The sequence below is a fragment of the Catharus ustulatus genome, chromosome 7 (assembly GCF_009819885.2).
Source record: "Catharus ustulatus isolate bCatUst1 chromosome 7, bCatUst1.pri.v2, whole genome shotgun sequence".
Lineage (NCBI taxonomy): Eukaryota > Metazoa > Chordata > Aves > Passeriformes > Turdidae > Catharus > Catharus ustulatus.
The window spans coordinates 1,499,265-1,505,264 of record NC_046227.1 but is presented as its reverse complement, the minus strand read 5'-3'; positions in this window follow the sequence as shown (position 1 = coordinate 1,505,264).

Below are 6,000 nucleotides of genomic sequence, written 5' to 3'. Positions count from 1 at the left end.
TGGGTAACTCTATATTCATCTTGGCAGAAGTAATACAAGAAAGATGCACTTGGACTGGGGGGGGGAACACCCCTCTACTTTCTACTTTGATCAGACTTACTGGATCTTTTCCAGTGAAGATTCTGCAGGAACTAGGAAGATATTCCCACTCTTCTTCTAAGACTGAAAGTGCCACAGGACAAAAATAACTGTCATTAATATTGTATGCATATTTTGCCAGAGGATGGCAGTGTGGAAGGGCTTGAATAGCTCTGGGAATGCCTTTGTCTCAGCTGGGGAAGGAAAATGCCATCTGCTTTCACAGGTGAGTCAGTTTATGCACCCAGACAGCTCCACCTTCAGCCAAATTGGAACAATGAGGTTGGGGGCTGGTGGGTTAAATGGATTTAAGTTTTAATATTGCCAAAGCAGTGACCTGCACTGACAGTGCTATCTTTAAAGAGTGAACAATCCATTGAAGAAATCAGTTATTTGTTAAAATACAAAGTTTGTGTGGGAAGGGAGAGTTAAATATATATAAACCAAAACTGGGACTAGAGCACTTAAATTAAGTAACACTATTCCAAAAAGTTCAGCTAGCAATCTGTGGGCCTCTTGGGCTAATCCATAAAAAAGCAAAAATGCAAAGTATGTGAGTTTTTTCCTATTTGGGCGTTTCATCAGCTTGTGTTGGTAAAACCTTTAGAATATTTGCCAAAATATTCATTGCCTGCTTCTCCAGCTTGCAGAGGTGGCATATATCTAGGCAAAAGGCTGAAAAATGTACTCAGTCTCCTTACTACCAAACCAGTGTGTTTCTTCTGTCTGCAAGGCATTGATCTAATGCTTACAAACAATTCCATGTGCACTTCAGCAAATCTAGTTTCCAAGGAGCTGCTCTGCAGCCTGGTGTTGAAGCTCCAGATGCTGGCCTGTCCCCTGACACTTACTCTTCCAAGGTCACAGGGGGAATTTGGATCTGTAACGAGCGGTGTTTTGCACCACACCACTTAATTAGTGATTTGTCTGGAGTTTCACTCAGAGCCAGGATTAAAAACACAAGAAGGAGACAGATTTTCTCATGGTTGGGCTTGGATGTTTATTAAATCTTATCTAAAGTACAGAGAGTTCAGCAACACTTCCAGCTACCAGCTAAAAGTGAGCAAAATGGAGATGAACCTAGCTGGCTACAAGGTCTCTTAAAGCTAAACAGTCCAATAGAGAATTTACACCTGTATTATTTATACTTTTTACCCAATAACCAAACCCCTGTGACCTGCAGTGCAGCCCTGTCCAACCAGAAACTACTGCCTGGAACCATTGAGAAGAAGGAAGAACACAGAAAGGAGACACCACCCAAAATCCTCCATTTTGTCCCATACCTATTACTGTGTTATAAAAAGCTCAAATTTAAAACCCCTCACCATGTGAAATCCCACACTTCTATTTAACTACACACCCATGACTTTAACTCCATCACTCAAATTTGGAGCCTTCTCCAAGGCCTCAGGTCAAAAGCAGTGTTCTCCAGGGGGTCAGTGCCAGAAAGCACAGAAAGCTCAGAAATCCCAGGTGTCTGGGATCCAACAGGATCCCCAGGCTGTTCCTAGGGTTAGGCTTGTGTCCAGCTGCCCCAGTTCCATTGGCTTTGGGGCAGCAAATACCAAGTCATCTTTGAGACCATGAGGTGTTTCCAGGGGCAGTGGTTGGTGACACCTTCACAGCCCCTCTGCAGAATTGTTTGGAATTGCTGGGCAATGAAGGGGTTTGCATCTCAGCAGGAAGCTGCTGCCCTCACCTGCGTGGTGCCTGCCTATGTGTGTGTGTGTGTGTGTGAGAAATATGGCCAAATATGGCCAAATCCTGCATCCAGGTGAATCCCAAGGAGGGGAAACTTGAGGTTCTCCAAAGAGCCAGGAGTATCAGGAAGAGGAGGCAGGGGGATACCAAAAGCTGCTAGAGGGATTGTACAATAAAATTAAAACTTGAGGGGCTCAGAAGTGCTTAACAGGGGCTTCCTAGTGCTGATAGCAAAGTGAAACCTCTTTCCTGTCCTTTGGAAGCCTGACTTCCTTGAAGGCTGTCTCCACTGGTGGTGTGAAATGTGTCTGTGCAACTTCTGAGCACTTGAGGCACTTTAGGCTGGTAAATACAGCTGCCAGTATCCCCTGCAATCCTTCCACTGGGACAGCAATGAAATGCCTCAAACACCACCAGAACCACAGCCAGGGCAGGGCTTTGCCATTTGAAACCTTTTCCTCAGGCCCATGGGGATGCAGCAGCAGAGCTGGGTGCAGGTAAAATGGTCAATGGAAAGTGCCAACCCAAGTGAGGGGATGGACCAGGATCCATCCAGGGGTACAGACAGGAGCAGCGGGAGTTGGGGCTGTAGGCAAAGCTGCAGATGGGTCCAAGGTGTCACCTGCCATCCAGCTCAGGTCAGAACTGGGTGCCAGGCATGGAGCTGAACAGGACCCTCTGGACAGGACTGTGGGTAGAGGCTGCTCAGGGCAGTTAGGGACTGCTGGTGCCATCAGTGTGCTGGTTCTTGTGGCTCTGCACTCAGCCAGCCTCCTGCTTCCAGCTCCATCTTCACTGACTTTTCCACATGCTGATACTATTGGAACATTTGCTGTTCCCCCTGCTTGGGAGAATGGGGAATGTTTCACAGGTAAATAGTGAACAGGCAATGAATACGTGTTTCTGACTTTCCACATTCCAACAGTGTTCCCAGTATCACTTGGAAAAGCAAGGACAAATTCAACAGCAAATTTTCTGTGGCTTACATAGGTCAGCACCTCAATGTAATGAGGCTGAGCTTAGCTGTGCTTTGACAGTCTTGAAGGCAAAACTCCCGAGCTGAAGATGCTGTCAAGTTGTTTATTTGCAATGGCTGAAGAGAACTGCTGCAGAAATAAATCCAGGTTTACCAAGGGAATTGTACTGTGTAACTTGGCATCTGTCAGCTGAGTCCTGGGCCAGAGTCACTTCCTTGGCTTCCTTCTCATCTAATCCTTAGCTGGTCACTTCTTGTAATTGGATTAAGCAGCTAGAATGCACAAAATAGAGCTGGGACCAAATTCCAGCCTGACAATGGATCACAGAAGCCTCTTCTCTCACACTGGCCATCCCCTGTGCATCTTCTGCCCAGCTGGTTGTGGTGGGGACTCGTGACACTTTCCATGTGATGCACTGCACAGCTCCATGCCTGGAGAAGAGGCACCTCAAAAGCAATACAAAGCTTTCTCAGAACTCAGCTGGGCTTTGTACTCATGAATAAAATATCTCCTCCCTTGGTTTACTTAGGGGTTTTGTGTGCTGAGACATGAGTGGTAAAAGGAAATCAGGAAACTGTTCTGCAAAATAAACATAGGGTTTATTTATGTGGCTGTCAAATGTTTGGTGTCCACACCAGGCTGAAATGATCCACCTCTTGTAGCAGAAAATCTCTGTTGCACACGGGGCTGTGCTGGCTGTGGGATGAAATCCTGTTGCCTTATAAAAGTCAGGCTTCAGAGGTTTCCAGTCTCACTGGGGTTGAGTTTTCTGCTGTCACTGGAGTTGTCTTTTCTGTCCTTTCTTGCCTCTGTTTCCTCCTGGAAAACACACAGAAGCACAGTGCTCCCATCTGGATTCTCCTCTTACTTGTGGGACATCTAGTGGCAGAAAAGAGACTAGATCTTGGGAGACAAAATTATATTTAAAAATGTGATTCCTGCTTTTAAAAGGACACTGAAACCTTTTTTCTTCACGATAGCTGGAGCAGAAAGAATTTTGTGGGGTTTTAGTATTGATATTTAAAAACAGGTTTGGCTTTTAGACTCAAAAGCAGCAGGGACAAACTGCAACTTGCTTTTCTTAGTGCTGCTCTGTTGAGAAATAGCTTCAAGAAAAGTTTTCCCTGATCAAGACTGATCCCTGTTCCAGCTCACCTCTCTCTGTTCCAGCTCCTGAGTCTCATTTATGACACCCAATTGTTCCTTTCAGAAGCTGTTTATACATTTTATTTCCCCTTGATGGTTTCTCTGTCTGGTATATTCTGCTGTTGTCCCTAAGCTTCTCAGGCCAGGTGTGGGGTCCTTCAGCAGATGGAGCAGAACTCAGCCTGGCTGCCTGAATTTGGAAATACAGATGAGTAGTGAGGTGGGGGACAGGAAAAAAGAAGTGTGCTCAAACCTTGCTACACCTGCAGGATAGTCAATGTATTCTGCTAGAAATATTTTGGAGAAAGAAACTCAGACATTTGATGGGTATGGCCTGGAATGGGACAGCTCCCTTTTCCCTTCTGTGTTCCTCTTTCCAGGCCAGGGACAGGTGCAGCACACTCCAAATAATGGATGCAAGAGGAGCTTTCTAAAAGGCAGCAGCCCTGGGCTCAGGGTGGCAGTGAGCTTGCACAGCAAGAGGTTTCCTGGTTATTGTTCTGCTGTCCCACTCCACTGGCTCTGTAAGAATAATTCTGGAAACAGTGGAATGTTCTTCCTTTTTCTCTTTGATTTTTTCTCTGAACTTTCCACCTTTCTTGGCAAAGCCCATGCAAACATCCTTTCTTGATGGAGCTGGAAGAACTAATGTGAACCTCTGTAACAGCTTTGGGTATTCCACAGCAGAACTGGATGAAGTAGAATATGTACCTGCCTTTGAATCTCTGCTTTAATGGTGTGGGGTTTATCATCTTCCTAGTACTTGGCCTGTTTGAGGGCTTTTTTTTTTTTTTTTTTTTTTTTTTACAATTATGATCTGCAGCCTTAAGGGCACAGAATCCACTCAGAAAGCAAATTGATACTCCTCTGACCCTCAGTTTTGGGAGTTTCTGTAGTGGGGCCCTAATGGGAAGATTAGCTGAAATTTCTGAGCTCTGTCAGTACATTTCTGCACTTGAGAGTCTGAAGAAGGTCATGGCTCTGCCATTTGCAATCAGCCAGGTAACAGCTGGACTCTGAGATGTTGGGTGACATCTTCAGTGAGGATGGAACACCTCGGAACCCTGTGATGCTCTCTCATGACACAACCCCACACAAATCCACCCTCTCTCCCTGTCCTCTTCAGCAGAACGGGGAACTAAATAAAGACTCCAAGGATTCCCTTTCGGGGTTTTTTGTTTTGTTTTGTTTTTTTTTTTTTTTTTGTTTTTTTTTTTTGGCTGAGCATGGTGCTACATGGTGTGAGCCATTGCTTTGGTCAGCTGTACTGGTTCTGAGGTGATCCAGCCACTCCAGTTGGAGGTGGCCCAAGGTCCACTACTAGCACTGGTTGCTAAAGGACGTGGGAACAACGTGGGAGTCTCTGGAGCTGTGCCCATGTGTAAAGCCATCTCCACTCATATTCAAGTCTATTAACCACCCAAAAGAAGCTGGAGCAGCAATTAGATCCATTCTTGTGGCTCTTTTCCAGTTCTGTAAGAGGGAACTGGGAAAAAGCAATTGCAGGACACGAGCAGAGGTTGTCTGAGGTGGAAGAGAGGGAACAGAACTTGGAAAAGAGAGGTGCCTGGAGGCAGCAGGCTTACATGGAGCTTCCTTCCCATGGGGAAGGAAGGCTTCTGGAGTGAAGTCCAGTGGCTCTAAAGGCTTCCATCTAGGCCTGCAACACTACAAGACATTTTGGAGAGACCCAGACTACTGTGGAATCTGTTATCACTGGGAATTCTGGGGTTGGAGAAGTGGTACCCTCCACTCTGGGTCAGGAGAGAGACTTCCCTGCAAACCCTCTTTCTATTCCCATTTTCCCTGCCTCCCTCATAGATCAGGTAGCACTTGCAGATCACACTTTGATATAATCTATTTTTTCTCATTTAAAATATTTTTGAATGTTTTGGATTAATTCAATTTGTAAATCAAAGAACAGTGTAGGCAGCCCCACCATGGATCTCTAGCTTAATTCTCTCCACATCTAAAGTTATGGCCCCTGAGGTGACCCAGGTTCAGCCACACTGTCACAGGTTTTACACCTGAGCATTCCTGGGCTCCAGTCTTTAGGGTTGTGCCCCTCTGAGCAATCCTTCTGTCGTCCAATGTCCCG